The sequence below is a fragment of the Emys orbicularis genome, chromosome 14 (genome assembly GCF_028017835.1).
Source record: "Emys orbicularis isolate rEmyOrb1 chromosome 14, rEmyOrb1.hap1, whole genome shotgun sequence".
Classification (NCBI taxonomy): domain Eukaryota; kingdom Metazoa; phylum Chordata; order Testudines; family Emydidae; genus Emys; species Emys orbicularis.
Genome location: NC_088696.1, coordinates 2,192,086 through 2,212,136, shown reverse-complemented (window position 1 = coordinate 2,212,136; position 20,051 = coordinate 2,192,086).

The following is a 20,051-nucleotide window of genomic DNA, read 5'->3' as shown; positions in this document are numbered from 1 at the left end:
ATAGGTGTTTGCCTACTGACAGGGGTTTGCCTAACCTGCTCTTAAAAACCTTCAGTGATAGAGATTCCACAACCTCCCTTGGGGGTATATGGCTTCTCCTCCTCCACTGTGGGGGAGTGTAATGGGGTCGGCACCTGGCACCTGGCTCTCACCGCTGGTTGGGTATGACCGCGGTCTTTCAACCAGTCCAGCCCTGGTATGGGGCTGTATCCCCAGGGTTTCCTCCGTGGAGACACTATCTTCCTGCGGCTCTCCCCAGGCTCAGTCCCCACTCAGTGTCTGCAGCCAGCCAGGAACTCCTTCCTTGCTCCCCCAGTTCCTGCTAGCAAACTGTCTTTGGCTTAGTCCTAGCAGCCAGCCAGGAGCCTCTTGCTCCCCCGGTTCCTGCCCACACTGAGCTGTCTGTGGCCTTCTGCTCTTCCAGGCAGCCAGGCCTGCAGACCTTTCTTCTCCAGCTCCAAGCAGCAAGTAACTGCTCTGTTCTGCAGCTCCTTTTATATGGCCCTCCTGGCCCGATTGGCCATTTCAGCAGTCCCCTTTGATTGGGTTGCTTCCTTGCAACCACTCTGGGCTGCTTGGAGGACCCTGAGCCTTTCAGTAGGGGGGTCTTTGGGCCAAGTCTACCCCATCACAGGGAGATTGCTCATCCCCTGTTGCTAGGGCAGCCATACTGTTTTTTTACTTCTGTGGATGGTGGGTTGGGAGCAGCAGTGGAGTGCGGCCAAAAGTAACCAACAGCCAGGTTCCTCCCTTGGAAGGAGCTGTTTCCTCCTCCCCGGGTGGTGCTAATGTACTCCTCTCCATATGGATTGCTTTCTCAACCTTGGAGGTCTCTATATGCATGTTTTCAGTGAATTCCTCATGTGCACAGAGGCTCCTCAGCCTAGCCACCTCCTCCTGTAGTTCTCCCACCTGTTTCCTGAGAGATTCTACCAGTAGACACCTCTCACATAGGATGGTCTCCCCAGCCTGGCTTTCTAGGATGTGGAAGTGCAGGCCACTGTCTTGGCAAATCCACACCAGGACCTGGGTAGAGGCATCCATGGTCAGGTTCTCTGTCTGGACACAGGTGCAGGAGCTGGGAGCAGTGTTGGCATGAATGCATCTCTACCAAGGCTTGACTCTTTAAGACTAAGGGGACTGTGTTTAGGGAGCACATGAGCACAGTACATGTGATTGCAGGTTGCAAGTGATATCCTGCATTAAATAGAGGCAGACTATTCTTAATGGTAGGGGAGACCATGGGTCAGGGAGGGATCTTGGAGGGGCTATCCATAGCAGCAAAGATGGGGAAGGGGAAAGATGTGGGCTCTTCACTCCCTGCTGGCAGACAGCAGGAAAGTATTTCTTAATAAACATGTTGTATCTTCCATTATTTAATAAAACCTGGCCTGAGGAAAGAGATCCGAAACCTGACCCAAGTGTTTGAATGTTATTTGGAGTGCTCCAGGTGATGAATCTGCTCGCAGGTCTACATGGGACTACTCACACACTTACACTTATGCAAGTGCTGACGTTCACTGCTGAATTGGGGCTTTATGCTCTATCACTCCCTGGTGTATAAAATATTTCTGCATATGCAGCTTGGAATTGAATTGGCTTCCTTTTGGGGAGGTGTTTTATGTTGAAAGTTCATGTCACATCCAGGTCTCTTTTGGCATTACTGCTTTCCATTTAATTCCTTCCCATTGACTGTCTGTTTCTTACTGTTTTCCTCAGATATATTAGCTTGCGTTTATCCTGGCTGTAGCTTACTTTATTATCTATCAGTATTTCTACATCTCTGTATTATTTTTTTCTTCACTGATATTTCCAATATCTCTCAATTCAGGATCTTCTGTGAATTTCATAAACATGTTTTCTACCCTCTCATCTAGATCATTAAAGATATTAAATGAAACTGGTTTGCCCCACTGTTCATGTCCCCACAATTCTATATATTGCTACTTATTGTTAGCCTTTCATTACTGCCTTTCAGCCATTTTTCAATCAATTTGAGAGTGCTCATAAAACCCAACCACAGAATCTGATCTGTAAGTATATTCTGAACATCACTATTATGTGGAAATACTATCAAAAAGTGTTAATTGCCCCTTTGCGTAACAGAAGAACCAGCGATCACCCAATTAAGTTAATAGGCAGCAGGTTCAAAACAAATAGAAGGAAGTACTTCTTCACTCAATGCACAGTCAACCTGTGGAACTCCATGCCAGAAGATGATGTGAAGGCCAAAACTATAACTGGGTTCAAAAAAGAATTAGATAAATTCATGGAGGATAGGTCCATCAATGGCTATTAGCCAGGAGGGCAGGGATGCAAGACCATGCTCTGAGAGTCCCTAAACCTCTGATTCCCAGAAGCTGGGACTGGATGACAGGAGATGAATCACTTGAAATTGCCCTGTTCTGTTCACTCCCTCTGAAGCACCTAGCACCAGCCACTGTCAGAAGACAGGACACGGAGTGAGATGGCCCATTGGTCTGACCCAGTCTGGCTGTTCTTATCATTCTCGCGGCTCTTTTCTGAGCCCCTCCAGTTTTCAATAGGACGTGTAGCTGTTGCGGCCTAATGAAAGCACTGTACTCTGAGTGCCCCTCTCTCAGGAGGGTTATTCAGACTGCCTCTGCTAAGGCACTTCTGTCTTAAAGTTGATTTTTTTTAAATTGCTGCTCTCCTTTTAATTGATTATTTATCTGTATGTTTTTCATAGAAAGTACTTACGGGCAAGGGCTACTGGTGCCTGGGATTTGCTGCACTGCTTCTAAACTCTTGGGCGTGATCTGCCTTGCCAGTAGCAGAGCAGCACGCAGGAATACACTGGTACAGAGCGCAGTGCAAAGCATGCTCCATGTGGCATGACTGCTTTCTCTTCTCTGTTAGCTTTTAACTCTTCTCCATTATTTGCCATTTTAGGCACAATTAATTACTTTTCTTTGAAGGACCCAGAAACTACAAAGGTTCTAAGATGACCCTAGGAGATTCAGGTATCTCCAAACACAGGAATACCCAGTTCCTTGCTTAAATATAAAAGTTAATGAATATTTTCTTTTGCTATTACATCGTGTTGTTGGGTTTAAAAAAAAATACAAGGTAAAATCTGGTGCCTGAAGATTAATTGAGCTGTGGTTTGGCCATGAGCAGGGTGTGTGCTTTTTTTATAGCTATTCTAGTAAGGCTAGTGCTTGTCTTCACATTGCCTAATTTTAAGATAGCTACATCTTTACAACATACTGAGCAGAGAAAACCAAAGCTTAAAGCATTTTAGGCAGTACCTTTCTCAAAATGTAAAAGCTGAAAGATACAATGTAACGTGTGCTGCTGCTTTACATTTTCCAATCTCTGGAGCTCAAATATGCTACATACAGTGGTTTAGTTTTACATCTTAGCGTCGTCTTTTCTCCCATTGAGCAGGCAAAAACTGGTATGAAGCACAGAGTTTTGTTCACAGTTCCATAGGAGTGCCCTGTCTATGGCAAGGGACATATATCAAGAGGAATAAATTTGCACCTTTCTGTGAAATGTATAGCATGTGTGGGGTTATGAGGAACTGTTGTTTAATATTAGTGGAACAATAGCTGGATGTCTCTATTAAAGTCTTGTACTCACAAATGTTACCCACCCACTCGTGGGCAACCACCTTTACCCTTCCATGGGCTCAAGGTGTAACCCGGTTAATTTAGGTATCCCCACCTTTTCCCAGATCCTAGGGCTCTGGGCGAAAGGCACCTACCCATACCCATTCTTAGGGCTCGGGGTGTAACCTTCTGTGGGGTCCTTTAGCAGTGAAAGAGCCTTACACAGTAATATCCTTAACCTCTCTTTATTAACAATCACCAAAACAGAATGCACACGCTAAGCACTCCCAATAAGGCAGATGAACTTTTCCTGGTGGTCAGTCAGGATCAGGTCATCCGGGGATTCCAGCTTCTGCATTATATAATTGGCAGGTGCTGAGCTCTGGCAGCTCTAATCTTGGGCTGTGTCCTGAAGTTGGTTCCAAAGAACTTCCTTTTGGACCCCAGTTTATAAAGTAAAACTTGAGTCCTGCTTAGCTGTACCGTAGCCAATCATTTTACCAAGTATTACAAAGTAGTTCTTTGACTAATCCTAACATATTGCAAAACAATTCTTTACCCAATCATACCCCACCGCCTTAGTTGATTTAAACCTTGCAGAATTAGTTATGCAGGAGACAGAAACAATTAAAGAACCAGAGAGAAACTATTTTGATAAACAATAGAGAAGTAGGGACCATAAAGGCAAAACAATAAAGAAGTATAGATTTCACAATCACAACTGTTGATAAGTGATTTCTTCTGAGACAGAATGCTGTCAAACAAAGTTTTCTTTACACATCTTAAGATCTGTTTCTTTATCTGGTGATGGTGGGTACTCTTAGGACAGGAGCGCCTTCTTAACAGCCTGATATTATGTTCTTTTGATATAATTTAGAGCAGGGGTCTCAAACACGTTATTTCCTGCTGCCCGCCAAGCTCCCCTCACCCGCTGCCCCCCCTTCTCCCCAGCGTGCCGCGTCCCCGCTCCTCTGCCTACCTCTAGGCACTTCCCGCCACCAAACAGCTGTTTGGTGGCACTTAGTGCTTTCCAGGAGGGAGGGGGGAGGAGCAGGGAGTTGCGCACTCAGGGGAGGAGGCAGAGAAGAGGCGGGGATTTGGGGATGGGGTTGGAATAGGGGCAGGGGGAGGGGAGTTGGGGGGGGACTTTGGGGAAGGGGTGTGAATAGGGGCCGGGGGCAGCGAGGTGGGGGGGGGGCTTTTGTGCCTTTATATGAAAAGGTGTCAGTGATGCAGCCCTTGGGCCAATGTACTAGTCCTCATGTGGCTCTCGTGGTAATTTGAGTTTGAGATCCCTGATTTAGAGGGAATGTGAGGATGTGACTTTCTGTTTCTTGGCTTCTGGCTACTGCTGTCCTAATGCAGCTGCAGAAAAAGGTCTCAGACCTTACACAAAGACTGCAATTTTATTTTACAAGAAAATAATTCTTAAGTAGAAATACTTTAAAATTTCAGGGCCAGATGATAATAGGATTAGTCTTTACTTTAATTATACCAAGCATACTCAGTAAATACCCTGTAACGACATAGTAATTACAGGTATTGCTAGATTAGTTAGTAGTTACTATTAGTAGATCCAAAATTAATTATGTCATTTAAACTGACAAAAAAAGTCACATTTGTTTTCACTAATCATCAAGTATCCATTTTGTGATGTCTTTTGCAAAACTTCATGGTTTACCTACACCTTTTTGGTTGCATGTCATTATTTTTAGCTCTAGTTTTTTTATTTAAAAAAAGTGTTGCAGTAATCATGGCAATACACACATCTATCCACATGAGTTTGTAAAGACTGTCAGTAAACAGCAAACAGGGAATTTTTAAAGGATAACCTGAAATAGTTCAATTTTAGTAATTAATCATTAAATCTATACTTAAAAGTGATCTTTATCTTACTTTGCTTTTAGACATGTCAGAAAGGCGTGTCTTTGGGAAACAGGGAATCTTAGGGTAGAAGTTTAGGACAGTTCACAACAACCATTTCTGGTTTTGAAAGAGCATAAACAATGAGTCTGAAGTAGGGTTACCATTCGTCCGGATTTACCCGGACATGTTCTACTTTTTGTGTTAAAAATAGCGTCCGGGGGGGAATTTGTAAATCACTAAAAATGTCCGGGATTTCCCCCCCCCATGCAGAGCGAGGCGCGGCTGGGAGGGCTGCAGGAAAGTCAGCCGCTCGCATGGGGCTCTGGCAGCCAGAGCCCTTCCCCCGCAGCTTGCCGGGCTGGACTCCGGAGCAGCTGTAGAGCTCCTCCTCCCCGCCCCGCATTCTGAGCCGGCCGGCCTGCCGGGCCGTTTGCATCGGGCCTCGGCAGCTCCTCCTCCCCAGCGCCCTGCTCCGGCAGCACTGTGCGGGGGCAGGGACCGGGTTGTGTGTTGCGCTGGGGAGCGCAGCCACGTGTCCGGCTCCGCACAGAGCCCAACACCCTGTTCTGAGCGGCAGGATAAGGGGGCCAGGGGGCAGGAGAAGGGGCAGGGAGATTTTGGAGGGGGCTGTCAAGAGACGGGAGGGGTCGGGAGTTTGGGGGGGGTGGAGAAGGTTTTGGGCAGTCAGGGTACAGGTAGGGGGTAGGGTCCTGGGGGGCAGTTAGGGTGGGGGCTCTTAGGAGGGGGCAGTTAGGGGACAAGGAACAGGGAGGCTTAGGTAGGGGGTGGGGTTCTGGAGGGCAGTCAGGGGACAAGGAGCGGGGGGGCGGTGTTTGGGAGTTCTGCGGGGGGCTGTCAGGTGGCAGGGGTGGGGAGAGGGATCGGAGCAGTCAGGGGACAGGGAGCAGAGGGGTTTAGATGGGTCGGGAGTTCTGGGGGGGGCTGTCAGGGGGTGGGGAGTGGTTGGATGGGACGTGGGAGTCCCTGGTGTCTGTCTGGGGGTGTGGGTGTGGATAAGGGTTGGGGCAGTCAGGGGACAGGTAGGGGGTAGGGTCCTAGGGGGCCAGTTAGGATGGGGGGAGGGTCTCAGGAGGGGGCAGTCAGGGGACAAGAGGCAGGGAGGCTTAGGTAGGGGGTGGAGTCCTGGGGGGCAGTTAGGGGCAGGGGTCCCAGGAGGGGGCAGTCAGGGGACAAGGAATGGGGGGAGGGTTGGGGGTTCTGAGGGGGGCGGGAAGTGGGAGGGGCAGGGGCGGGGCTAGGGCGGGGCTCCTCCCGTCCTCTTTTTTGTTTGCTGAAATATGGTAACCCTATCTGAAGGTACGTGTACACTGCAATAAAAAACCTGCGGCTCCGAGTCACAGGGCCTGAGCCTATTGACTCGGGCTCATGGGGCTTGGGCTGCAGAACTAAAAGTAGCAGTGACCATGTTTGGGATCAGGCTGGAGCCTGGACATCTACACTGCAATTTTTAGCCCTGCAGCCAGAGTCAGCTGACCCAGGACAGCCAGCCACAGCCGTGTCCCGGGTCTCTTAGTGCAGTGTAGATGTACCCTGAATGGCAGATGGTGGGGTTAGCCTGACCTGTCTGTTACTAACACGCGGAGAGCAACATCACATTATCCAGGTAGTCTCCCCTCAAGCAGTCCGTCACCAGACAGAATGGTGTAAAGAAATTCCTGAAATGGAGTGAGTGTTTTCTAAATCTGTAAAACTAATTAAATATTCAGTTCATCAATAAGACACCACACTTTGTGTGCGACACAAAACCCAACCGAATAGAAAGATGCTATTGCTTCAACTAGATGGACTGCCTGGCACTTCCTGCTCTGCTAGATGACTACATTTAGCATGCTTTAAAAAAAAGCAATTGTGAGTACTTCCTGGGAGCAGTTTAAAACTGAATTCTATTGAACCTGCATCTCCTCCACATGCAAGGAAGAGATTGATAACAAAATTATAACTAGGAGGTTCCCCTCATCTTTCATTGTTCAGTGACAGAACAGCTTATGAATCTGACAGTCCTTCTCCCAGATAATGTTAAGACTAACATAATGTTCAGCAGAATAACTCTACACTATTGAAGTTATTACTATGTAACAACAGCAGCGGGTTTGATATAATAATCACATAAGATACATGATCCATTTGGAGAGATTATTTCTCTTCTAGCTGATTAATAATGAGACATGAACATGAGGAATTTTTGGTGTGGATGGATCACCTGGTGCCCACTGCTAACACTAAAGTAGAATGCACTAGTGTGTATGTGGAAAAACTCCTGTTTCTGAACAAAAGGGTTAAAATGACAAATGTGAGCAGAGTAGATACCAGCAGGAAAAATGTAAGTCACAACAACTACTGTACCTGTTCTCTGAATGTTAAAAGAAATGGAGCATCCCAATTGCCCTCCTGGCTTGAGAACTCTGTGGACCTGATTCTCCATACTAGCCAAACTCAGCTTGGTGCAAGGAACAGGGATGTGTGTGAGGGTAGAAGAAGGTAGTTTTATGCCCCCTGTATGCGTCCTCTCCTCTGCAGCTGATTAGAAAAGCTTCAGATCTGCTCCTGCTTGTCAAGAGGCTGTTATGGCAACCAGAAATATTAGTATGGCTGAGGCCATGCCCCTTCGTGGAGGTGGAAAGGGGGGTGGGGAACAGTGGTGGGAGAAGGTTGGGAATAGTGGTACTACATCACCTTGGGACTCGAGGCTGGGGGATGGTTGTGCTGTTTTACATCCCCTTTGAGTTGGTGGAGTGGCACAAAGAGGCTGCCGCAGAAGGAAGATTCGTGCCCTATGTTTTCCTGGGATATGAGAGACGTGCTTTGTGAAGTGACCAGAGGGCAGTGTTCTTCAAGCTGACAGAACTTCAGGTGTCATGGAGGGTCTTAGGCTTCTGATAGTGTGAACTGCTCTACCCATCAAAGTCCCCTCTTGTTCCAGCCATGTAGCATTAATTGGGGGTGGTCTGGAAGAATGTCTGCCCTTCTCCCTACTGAGGGGAGGCACCTCAGGGCGGACTGCATGATGATGGGTTAGAGCTGTGGCCACTACAGAGCGATGGGGGGGAGGGCACATAAAGGACTCTACCTAGACCAGCTGTCAATTCATGGTTAAAAAATGTGACACACTTCTGTTCAACTGTCTGAGGATCCCAGCCTCAGTAACAGATAGGGATAAAAGGCTGTACAAAAAAACCCTGCCCAGGTTTAGAGATAAATGTCCTAAGTGCTAATGAGCTAGAAAGAGAAGTGATATGCCTACTACTGAGGAGAGACTGACGAGTTACACATTCCCAGGGAGACCCTCTAGAATGAGACTGAGCCCGAGAGGCTGCAGTCTGTTCAGGATACTGAAAGAAAAGGTCTTTCAAATATCAAGAAACATATTTTATAACCAGAAAAGTCCATGATGAATGGGGTAATAATATTCCACCCTGCCTATAAAGATAAGTGGTATGGACATTATTGCTTATTTGGACACTGGAGCAACTGTATCACTCATTTCTGAGAGGTTGTCAAAAAAAAATTGAAGGGTTTAAATATATGACCTTTTACAGGAATTACTTCAACAATAGCTTATTCTACTGAGTCAACTACAGTTGGTGTTATAACAATGAATTTCACTTTGAGAAATGCAAATTGAGTTCCTAATTGTGAGATTTAATCCAGTGTGTGCTGGGAAATAATCTCCTAAGAGTTTGGTGCCTGCTAAAACATTGTGGATTCCTGCTAAAACCAAACACACGGTTCCAAAGTTTAAAATATCAGGAGGGGAAAAAGAGAAATAAAACAGAGGGGGGAAATAGAGATTAAATGGTCTTTTTTAATGCAGATGCTGCTGGTAATGAAAGAAAAGGGTTTGCACTTTGCAGGCATCAGACAGTGAAATCTTTTAGATCTATTGGGTCCAGATTTTCAGTGAGCTTTCATTAATGTGCCTAGAAAAATTATGGGAGTGCTCATTTGCATTCACAAAATTAAACATCTGTGGATACAAATCAGGTAATTGCTTATCCAAATACCATTGTTTGTGAGTACAGTTATACAGTGTGTTCACACAAACGGGTGCCTGCAAATAGGCATTTTAATTGAAGCCCAGGGAAACTGGAGCCTATACTCTGCCATCTTCCAGCTAAAGACTGAAAAGGAAAAAGACTCTTACAGAGAAGGGATAAGATAAAAACCAGCAAGTTCTACGTATTTATCCAGATATGTATGAGACACACACAAAATCCTATACTGTACAAAATGAGGATGCTTTTTTTTCTTTTGACGATACAATGTGAAAGAACCAAGGAAATATCTCGGGTGGGTGATGATTGCCTTGTGTACCTTCAGCTGCTGAAGGAGATGTTTAAGAAGATTTGCTGAACAAATTGTTTATTAAAACAAGTGGTTCGGTCCTTCATTTGTTGTCTGTGGGCTTTGCCAGCTGTATAATAATATCTAAATCCCTGGGTAAACTCCAGCTTTACATGAACGGGTAGAATTAAATGATGTCACCTGAACAGATCAGTTCTCATGGGCAGCCCCCTGGATTGTCTCTGTCAAAGTAGGTAGGGGAGTGCCTCAGTCTCATCCAAGGGCTACTGGTAAGTGCATTTAGATAATGAGTGCAAATTAGTAACTACTTTTGTACGTCAGAAGGGATCATAGAATCTCGATGGCATGCCCTTCGGGTTAACAAATGTGACTGGAGTTTTTTATAGATTAATGAATACTGTCTTACAAGGATTAATTTAGAAAAATTTCTGTTGTCTGTTTACATGATATCAAACTAATATTGCCTCATTATTAAAAGCATTTGTAATGCTACTTTTAAAAGAATCATAAAATCCAGTGCAGCTTGTATATAAAGTAAGCGAATTGCCAATGAAAATTAATTTCCTGGGACATCAGGCCATAATTTCAGAAATGACAGGATATCCTACAGGAGGTGAAAGCAGTGACATTTCGATTAAAAACCAGAAAGATATAAAATTAACATGGCACACAGTAAAGTGATTAAAAGCTGGCTAACTGATAGGTCTCACAATGTAATTGTAAATGGGGAATCATCATCAAATGGGTGTGCAGCTAGCGGGGTCCCGCAGGGATCTGTTCTCGGCCCTATGATATTTATCATTTTTATTAATGACCTGGAAGAAGACATAAAATTATCACTGATAAAGTTTGCAGATGACACACAAATTGGGGGAGTGGTAGATAACGAAGAGGACAGATCACTGATTCAGAGCGATCTGGATTGCTTGGTAAACTGGATGTAAGCAAACAATATTTGTTTTAATCTGGCTAAATGTAAATGTATACATCTGGGAATAAAAACTGTAGGCCATATTACAGGATGGAAAACTCCTGGGAAGCAGGGACTCTGAAAAAAATGGGGGAGTTATGGTGGATAATCTGCCAAACATAAGCTCCGAGTGCGATGCTCTGGTGCAGTCCTTGAATGCATAAACAGGGGAACTTTGAGTAGGAGCAGAGAGGTTATTTACCTCTGTAGCTGGCACTGGTGCGACTGCTGCTGGAATAATGCGTCCAGGTCTGGTGTTCACACATCAAGAAGGATGCTGATAAATTGGAGAGGGTTCAGAGAGGAGCCACAGAAATGAGTAAAAGATTAGAAAACCTGCCTGACGGTGATCGACTCCAGGAACTCGATCTGTTTATTTTAACAAAGAGAAGGTTAAGGGGTGGCTTGAGAACAATCTGTATGTAACTATGTGGGGAACAAATATTTAATAATGGGCTCTTCAGTCTAGCAGAGAAAGGTCTAACATGATCCAATGGCTGGAAGTTGCATCTAGATGAATTCATATTGGAAATAAGGTGTACTTTTTAACAGTGAGAGTGATTAACCATTGGAACAACTTACCAAGAGTTGTGATGGATTCTCCATCACTGGCAATTTTTTAAAATCAAGATGGGATGTTTGCCTAAAGGCAGGTTGTAGGAATTATTTTGGGCAAGTTCTGTGGCCTGTTTTATATAGATCAGTCTAGATTATCACAATGGTCCTTTCCAGCCTTTGAATCTATTAATCTGTTCAATTGTGAGAGATCCTCCATTGTTAAAAGAAATTAGATTATTTCTAGGAGGGATTTGACCATTTACATTTGCACAGAAGCTGCTCCTTTTATGTAAACTCCACAGCTGAAATAATCTCTTATTATGTTGAGGAAGGATTGATACTGGGGAGCGAGTAAAACACCTGTTAGAAAATATCCAACATTGAATCTCTGCAATTGTTTCTGGGTGCTTGAGGCTGAGGCCTAGGGCTTCCACGGATGGAGTCCGCAGTTGAAGACTTTACAGTAGTGGAAATCTCACAGCTGCAAAAGGAAGCTATGGCATCAGAGAGTACTGAAGCCCCTGCTACAAGCCACTTGGATATTTCTGTCCATGTATAGGAGCATCTTGTTTCCTTGTAATATGTGTAACCACAGTTCTTTGCAGCCACTGATCTTCCAGACTGGCCTAAATAGTTCATGAAATCATTGGAATTTGATTTTCAAATAAGTTATCATCCGAGGAGTGCTAGACAGAGAACTAGAACCTTGTCTTGTACTGCAAGACAGCCAAAAACTATCCAGTATCTACCATTAGCTATCTGGGCATTATCGGTGTACTTTCGGAGCACTAAGCCATAAGAACCTACACAGAATAGAATAGAACACTTAGAATAGAACACTAAATGGAATAGAATAAAATAATAAATGGAACCAAATGGGACACAGCCTAGTTCTTGCAGAGACATTCCTTTTCTCCCTCTTCTAAAGGAAAACATGTGAATGTCCCCAGGGACTGAGGCAGGTTAGGTTTCATCACACAGCTGAGTAAGTCTATTGTGAAACTGGGTCCCACCCGGAAACGGAAGGCTGAGGAAATTCCAAGGTAGCGCCAAGGGGGAGAGAAATGGCATGTTGGGATGTGCTATAGTTACCCCAAAACCTGTGAGATCTCCCCAGGTGAATCTAAGTTATCTGCTACAGCATTTAAAGTGTTGATAGAAGTTACTGCTGGAAGGTGTTAATGGAGCCCATCGGTCACAGATCTACGTAAATTGATAGTTGTACCCTTCATTCAGGCTAAATGAGGGAGCAATTAAATGTCCCTTTGTTTAGTGATAGCTGAAACAATAGAGGCCACTGCCTAAGGCATGCCTAATGGCCAGCATGGCAAGCACAAGGGCTTCCTTGGGGACTGATTGCAAATGCAGGGACTGGAGCATTAACTAGTTGAAGCTGTGTATAAAATCATGACTGGTGTAGAGAAAGTAGATAAGGAAGTGTTGTTTACTACTTCTCATAACACAAGAACCAGGGGTCACCAAATGAAATTAATAGGCAGGAGGTTTAAAATAAATAAAAGGAAGTATTTCTTCACACAACGCACAGTCAACCTGTGGAACTCCTTGCCAGAGGATGTTGTGAAGGCTAAGACCATAACTGGGTTCAAAAAAGAACTAGATAAATTTTCATGGAGGATAGGTCCATCAATGCTATTAGCTGGGATGGGCAGAGATGGTATCCCTAGCCTCTGTTTGCCAGAAGCTGGGAATGAGCAACAGGGGATGGATCACTTGATTACCTGTTCTGTTCATCCCTTCTGGGGCACCTGGCACTGGCCAGTGTCGGAAGACAGGATACTGGGCTAGATGGACCTTTGGTCTGACCAAGTAGGGCCGTTCTTATGTGTGCCAGAATGTGGGTGAAAGAAAGGAACCAAAAAGCCAGGAGGGAAAGCCAGCAGGTAGCAGAAAAAGGGGTGCCTGTACTTGGGAGGAATCCAAGAGACAGAGCTTCTTTTGGGCCGAGTACTTGCTGAAAAGGCAGACCTGGATTTCTGAACAAGGAAACTGCCTCCTGTTGTAAGTTTCTACTCTCGTTCTGGGAAACAGGATTTTGTGTACATGCCTCGTAAATAAACAGGATTTAACCAAAGTAGTACCTGACTCTATTATCAATCTCTCCTCTTAATGAAAACAACCTGGCAAGGCCCTGAATGTTGGCTTAACTGCTTGGGCTAAAAGGAGCAATTGAATCATACAGACATGAAAAAAAGAAATGTAAGATAATAACAAAGATCACTTTGTGAATTCCAAAGCCAAAGAATTCAACCTGAATCTTTCTTTTTCAAAGCAGAGACAGTAGCCCTTGAAACTACACATTGCCGTTATAAGCAATCATTGTTTACCAGAGAGAGATGAGAGCTTTCTGTCTTTTATATTCCTTCTGTAGATTTAACACTAAGAAGGGGAAGCCTTTATTTAAAAATGTGAAGCTGTACAGGAAACCCAAGCCTTCTAAATTTCTCTCACCCACTGTAGCAGCCAAAGCATGTGAATTATAGGCACATCCATCCAGATGTCTGTTTGAATGCTGGGGATGATGTTCAGAATCCTAGGACAGACTACGAAAGAAATGTATAGGAGACAATTCTTGCACTCCAGCCGCAGTACAGAAAGCAGCAAATCTCTCCCCTGCATTTCCTCACTGGGCCTGTTGACTAGTACGCATTTAAATGTAAGCTGACATTGCAACAACAAAAATCTTAATATGAAATCCAGTTTAATTGAGACATAGCTGGGAAGAATTAATTAACAAGCTATTTGAGATGGAAGGAAGCTTTCCTGAGTCTTATCTAGCTCATACCAAAGCACTGATTGATTTCATTCTCCTCACACCATACTCATCGATGGGTATCCAGTTTAGCGCATTAGGAAACCCTGAAATCTACAATTTCTAGTTGTGTTTTGGTAATTCCTTCCATAGTACCTCCCATTTTCCTGACAAATACACATTTTTATGGCTGAGGCAGAATGAAAGAAGTTTGCCATAGTGATGCCTTCCTAGATATACATTTTGTACCCACAAAACATTTTAAGAATAAACATGTACTGTTCCAACAAAGGAATAAAGAACTTATATTTCAAGACAAAGCCACCTCCTCTTTGGAATTTTTTTTTACCTATTCTGTGTGTCAAACTGAAAAAAAGAAGAAATAATTTAAATTTGCACTCTAATAAAAGTACTGCTTTTGAAAATTAGATGCTTTGGGTATCTGTTGATTTGTAATTAACTTTTGTTTTAATTATGTACCACTTGAAGCTAACATAGTTATTTTTTCCTTCAGAGGATTACAGCTAGTTGCAATGCCACTGTCTTCAAAATCAGGTACTGTTGGACAACTCTAAAAACCATTTTCTTGTGAAAACAATTCTATTGTGAAGTAATCTGGTAGAGCTTCTTCATTGATAATCTTTATAAACGATATTGATTTTACCATTTCTGCTTTTGTAGTTAGGATCCTGGTATTGAATGAGTTTAGTGAGGTTTCTGCTTTCTTTGGAGAAGTTCAGAGGGCTGTAGTTAGCTGGAATTGCTGCCTCTTCCTAATAAAGTACCTGCTTATTGTTACGTATTTAAATAAGCTGTTTCCTTTCTCAATTATCAGTTTTCCCCAGAAGTCTGTAACAGCTCCATTTTACTCCTCCATATTTTGATTTTAGACAGCTGCCAGAATTAGTATTTTGTAGAGCTCTGAGCTCATGGAGTGCAATGTAATGCCGAACAATTGTTCCTCTATTTTTGAAATTGTGCAGGGATGGAGTTTGAATACCAACTGAAAGGAAGAGTCTTTTGTACCGGGTGCCAGCCTTATTAGCCAGCTGGATATCCTAAAAAGGTTTCTATTGGCAGACAGCCTGCGTGAAGGCAAGTCAGAGGGGAACGCGCTGCTGATTGAATTTGTAAATAACTAAGCAGCTCGCCAAGGAAGCCTCCCGTGAATAGGATGGAAAAGCCATCCTGACAATGTTTCCCCCCCAGTCCTGCCAGCCACACATGCCTATGCAGGGGAGACAGAGTGGTGTGGTTCTCTGCTTTTCCTCTTCTCTTTCTTGGCTCTACACCCTGTAGGATTCAGTTTCATGAATAAGCCATTTCATTAAAATTAGACTGTCCATGAAATGAAATGTTAACATCTGGCAGATGGCTCATAAAACAAAATAGCCACCTGGATTTTAAGGATTTGAGTTACCTGAACTGAAAGGAAACTTTACTAGTCTTGCTGATATTATGTGAGACTTGCTTTGGAAACTTGAAGTGAAACCCGTTTTACGGCTGTTAGGCTTTCTGTAAAGTAGAGCATGTTCTCTAAATGCAGGGGAATGGCATCGCCATTTAGTGATGGCCTTGGGAAAGAGAAGGTTGATGTAGCTTATTAAAGTATGACACACACAAAGGTAATCAGAATGGCTGTTCCTTTTGGGATGACCTGGATAACTGAATCCTTGTGACCTTAGTTATGAAATAGATCTCTAGAGGGGCCGTTTGCAAATAGGGCCTACTGTCCCTTTCTCCCCCCCAACATGAGAATGGCACTGTACCCGCAAGGAAGACTGATATTGTTGAATCATGAATCACCCTGTGCCAGTTTCCCTGGGAAGACTCAATTCCCATTTTGATTCCATTCCTATCAAGTTGTGAAACGGTGCATTCATGAGATACTGCATTTACTTTTGTAAAATTTACTAAGCAAATATAATAGATGCAGGATGAAATCATTTTGAATAACATCAGCATGTACTTAGAGAAAGTTTTTAATTAGTATTTTCTCCTCAAAAACACAATCCAGTGGGGCAATCTCAATTTTTAAAATAATGAAATTTGCAGTAAACTAGGACCTTTCAAGTTCCATAAGAACGATGTCCCTGCTATGTCCCTCGAGAGATGAGTCTTGTACCTCACCTCTTCTTCCATAATTAGTGCTGTTTAACCAACTCACTATCAGAGAAAGTGTCATTGATGGCTGAGAGCTACAAGGTGGTAGGAAAGATTAAACTTACACTGGTAAATCTAGCTAGCTTTCCTAGGTTTTTCTGGGTTGTCCATTTGTAGTATAATAACTCTGAGATAAAATTCTTGGTTTTGTTTTATTTTGGTGATTGTTTTTTCCAGACAAATTCCTGTTTCGCTTGTAGCTTGTCATTTGTTATTTCAAAAACTTTACTTCAGGAGTTTGGAGTGTCTTGTTATACTTTGTACATGAGTTTATGTGTATGAGCTGTAGTAAAGTGCAGTGATTGCTTAAAAACACTATAGTTACTTAAAAGAGATGACTTTGATTGTGTGTTTTTTGTTCCCATCACAATAACACTTTGCAGGTGATTATTAAATTAGAGATTGTCTTTGTTTTTCTAACAAAAAAAAAAGAAACCTTTTCATGTCAGTGGCAATTATGAGTGGTAATTTTTCACATTTTACAAAAGAATTTTCTGTCCTATCTCCACGCCCCCCCCCCCCAAGTAAAGAAGGGCTTTGACACTCTATGACAAGGAAGATTTTTTTTTTTTTTTTGCATACACAGTGCTTTTGACTTTTCTTTAAAAAAAATCTGTTGACTCTATTGAAATGTGACAGGGCAATATTTAACCTGAATAGAGGCATGTTGACTCCTCTTATTAAAACTGACAGTTAAGGACATTTCTCTCTTTATTCCTTCTGATACACGCAGACAAGTCTTCACTGCTAACTAATATACAAAATCAAAAACAAAAAAATACAGAATGAGGAGATGAGTACCTTATAAACAATATATGAATGACAATTGCAAGTTTAATCTAGCAAAGAAACCTTTTTTTATCCTTTAAGAAAATTAAAGCCCTTTCAAATTAGCTTGATATATGAAGACAGGCTGACATCATTAATTTTCAAGTATTCATTCTTCCTCTATCCTCGCTCCCTCTCACAGATCTATATTGTTGCCTTATGTTCTGGAGAGGTCCACAGTGACACCTATAGCTAAACACGGAGTTTGCTTTGGCTAGCATGGGAGGAGCTATAACCCTAAGTCTCAGATCTGTTCTTCCTCATTTCTTGTTTTCCCCTCTTCTCTCTCTGTCTGGAACAGCCAATGCTACTGATAGGAGGCCGGTTCTCCTTGATTATGGAATTGTTGCTTTGCTCTTTGAGTCAGGATGTAATGTAAACTTGCACCCTCAATTTTCTGGTGCACTCACCTGCAGGAAGGAGGTCCTTAGCGAGATGTGCACGTTGTTCTTCTGAATCCGGCATACTGAAGTCTCCAAAAGCTGGAAAGGGCTAATTCATTGTTACAGTGCATTACCTTCACAGGCAAAGAGGTACCAAAAACTTGGCAACAATGTAGGCCTCTGCAAAGTTGGGGTACTTTTGCCTACGTGTCTTCATATACTCTGCTGCTATACAGCTTGAAATTCTGTAGTAACCACTCTTCCCATTCACGTCAGCTTTGTCATAAAGCTGTACACATTTGTACTGTTTCCTCTCTATCATCTATATTTCCATATTGCAGAGCTCTTCTGTTCATTTACCATTATAGAAAGATCAGCTGAATACCTTCATCAAATTGTCTAAATACTTGTGAAGAGTTCTGCAGCACCAAACTGAAAGCTAACTACAACTGCAGTGCAAAATGTTAGTCTTTTGTCCATAGACACTAAAGCTACATCCACTTTCACTAATAAATTACTCAAGGGGAGGAAAATACTTCCTTTGTTCAACTTCTGCTTAGACCTGAAGACTGCAGACCAGACTTTGGAATTAACTAAGTTTCCTTTGGATAAAAGGCACACACATCCACCATAATGCATCACTGTGAACTTCCTGACAACCCATTTGGCTAAAGGTGTGTACAGTTTGAAAGGTTAATTTTGGCCTTTGTTAAACAGGGCCTCCTAGCTTGAGAGAGAGAAGTATAGGGGGAGCAGAGAAGGTTCAACTGGAACATTTCTATGCACCTTCTCTAATTCATGGCAGCTAGTAACTCTCCTTACACAGGCCTAGAAACTATTTGTTATCTCTGGAAGGTAATCTACTTCAAAGTAGGATTAGGTCAGAGTATGTGGTCTGAAATTCCAGGTGTGTGAGCACTAGGTACTCATGCAACAGAAAATTCCATTCATAACCTTATCAGAGTCATTTGGGGTAAAGCTTTGAAGGAGATGGAGCAGCATTATAATAGGTCAGACCCACTCTCTGAAACCTTTTTCCTCCCATCATTCAGTAAATTTAAGAGAGGGAAAAGTCAGATGAATATTTTGTGCTAGTCCCGGATGAGTTTGGAAGAATCTATAATGCCCCAAGTCAGACAATTCAGACTTCTATAAGAAATAGTCTACTGCACCACATGCCAACCTAGCCCCACAGCTGACTTGGATCTATATGGATACATTCTCATGGAGGTCAGAGGAGGATGATCAGACCATCAGCGGTATATTCGAGGAAATCCTGGCAAGGCAAGATAAATCATGACACTCACGGACATCAATGGAGAAGACTGAAAGAAGAAACATAAGATTGAATACAATGGATTATAGAATTAATGGCAAATCAAACTGAATTTAAGGTACAAAACGTAACCTCTTTTCTAGTGGGAGTTAGATTGCAAAAGAAAGCTGTGATTAAAAGGAATGTTTTGCTGGAGAATGTGTGTAGGCATCTAGGCTGGGAAGAAGCTCCAGAACTTGTTGCATATGGAAATGTGTGGCCGCTATTGACTTGTTTAAATATAAAAGATAGTATAATAAGTATGTTTGTGTGTGGGTATGCGTACTTACACCATTCCTGTACAGAAATAAGATGGACACAACATGGGTGGAAGAATTATTGCATCTTTTACAGACACGGATGAATGAGAGCAAATCCTCTGAACAGTGAAAGACGAAGAGGGAAAACAACATGTTCTTGATAGAGCAGAGCCAATGATTTTATTCCAACCCAAGCTCTGTGCAATATTGTTTTTATTTTTCTTATTTATATTCCTGTAGCACCCACAGGTCCTACTTGTGATCAGGGGTCCACTGTCTTAGCGCTATAAACATTTAAATCACCATTCCTGTCCCAAAGAGCTTATTATTGAATTGAAGACTCAAGAAGTGAATGTAATAAAGAATCAGAAGGTGGATGAGAGGATGAATGTAACCATGATAAGATTACTGTACTGTTAAACAACAAAAATAAACAGTCCTTTGGGGGTCCCAAGTTACTGGAAAGCACCTGAGTGGAACTCTCACAATACAATGTAGGGTATATTTGTTGGATGTTAAATCAAGTTGTTTTAAAAATTATGATTGTAATGTACTTTCCTTAAAAGATCCTGAAGGAACATTGTAAAATATGTGGCTCCCATTCCCACTGGAGTTCACTAAATGTAAAGAGTTTTCTATGAATGGAAAATGCAAACTACAATTTATTCATAACCCAAGTGGGTGACTCATCTGCAAACATGGCTTTGACTATTGTTTTTATGCTAATGATTTACCAATCTATCTTTCTACCTGGACCCATCTTCCTCATCCAAAGTAAAATCTTGGCCTGCCTTTCTGGTATCTCCTCATAAAGATCCAGGTCCCAGCTGCAACTTAACCTGGCCAAATGCAAGCACCTAATCTTTCCCTAAAGCCTGCCCCTCAACCTCCTGGTTTTCTCCTGGTGAACAACCCCGCCATTCTCCTATTGACTATATCATTTGCCATGTCTCTCTCCTTTGACATGCATCTGAGCTATATCTAAATTTTGCCACTTCTTCCTGCACTGCATCTCCAAGATCCGGGAAAACTCAACTCAG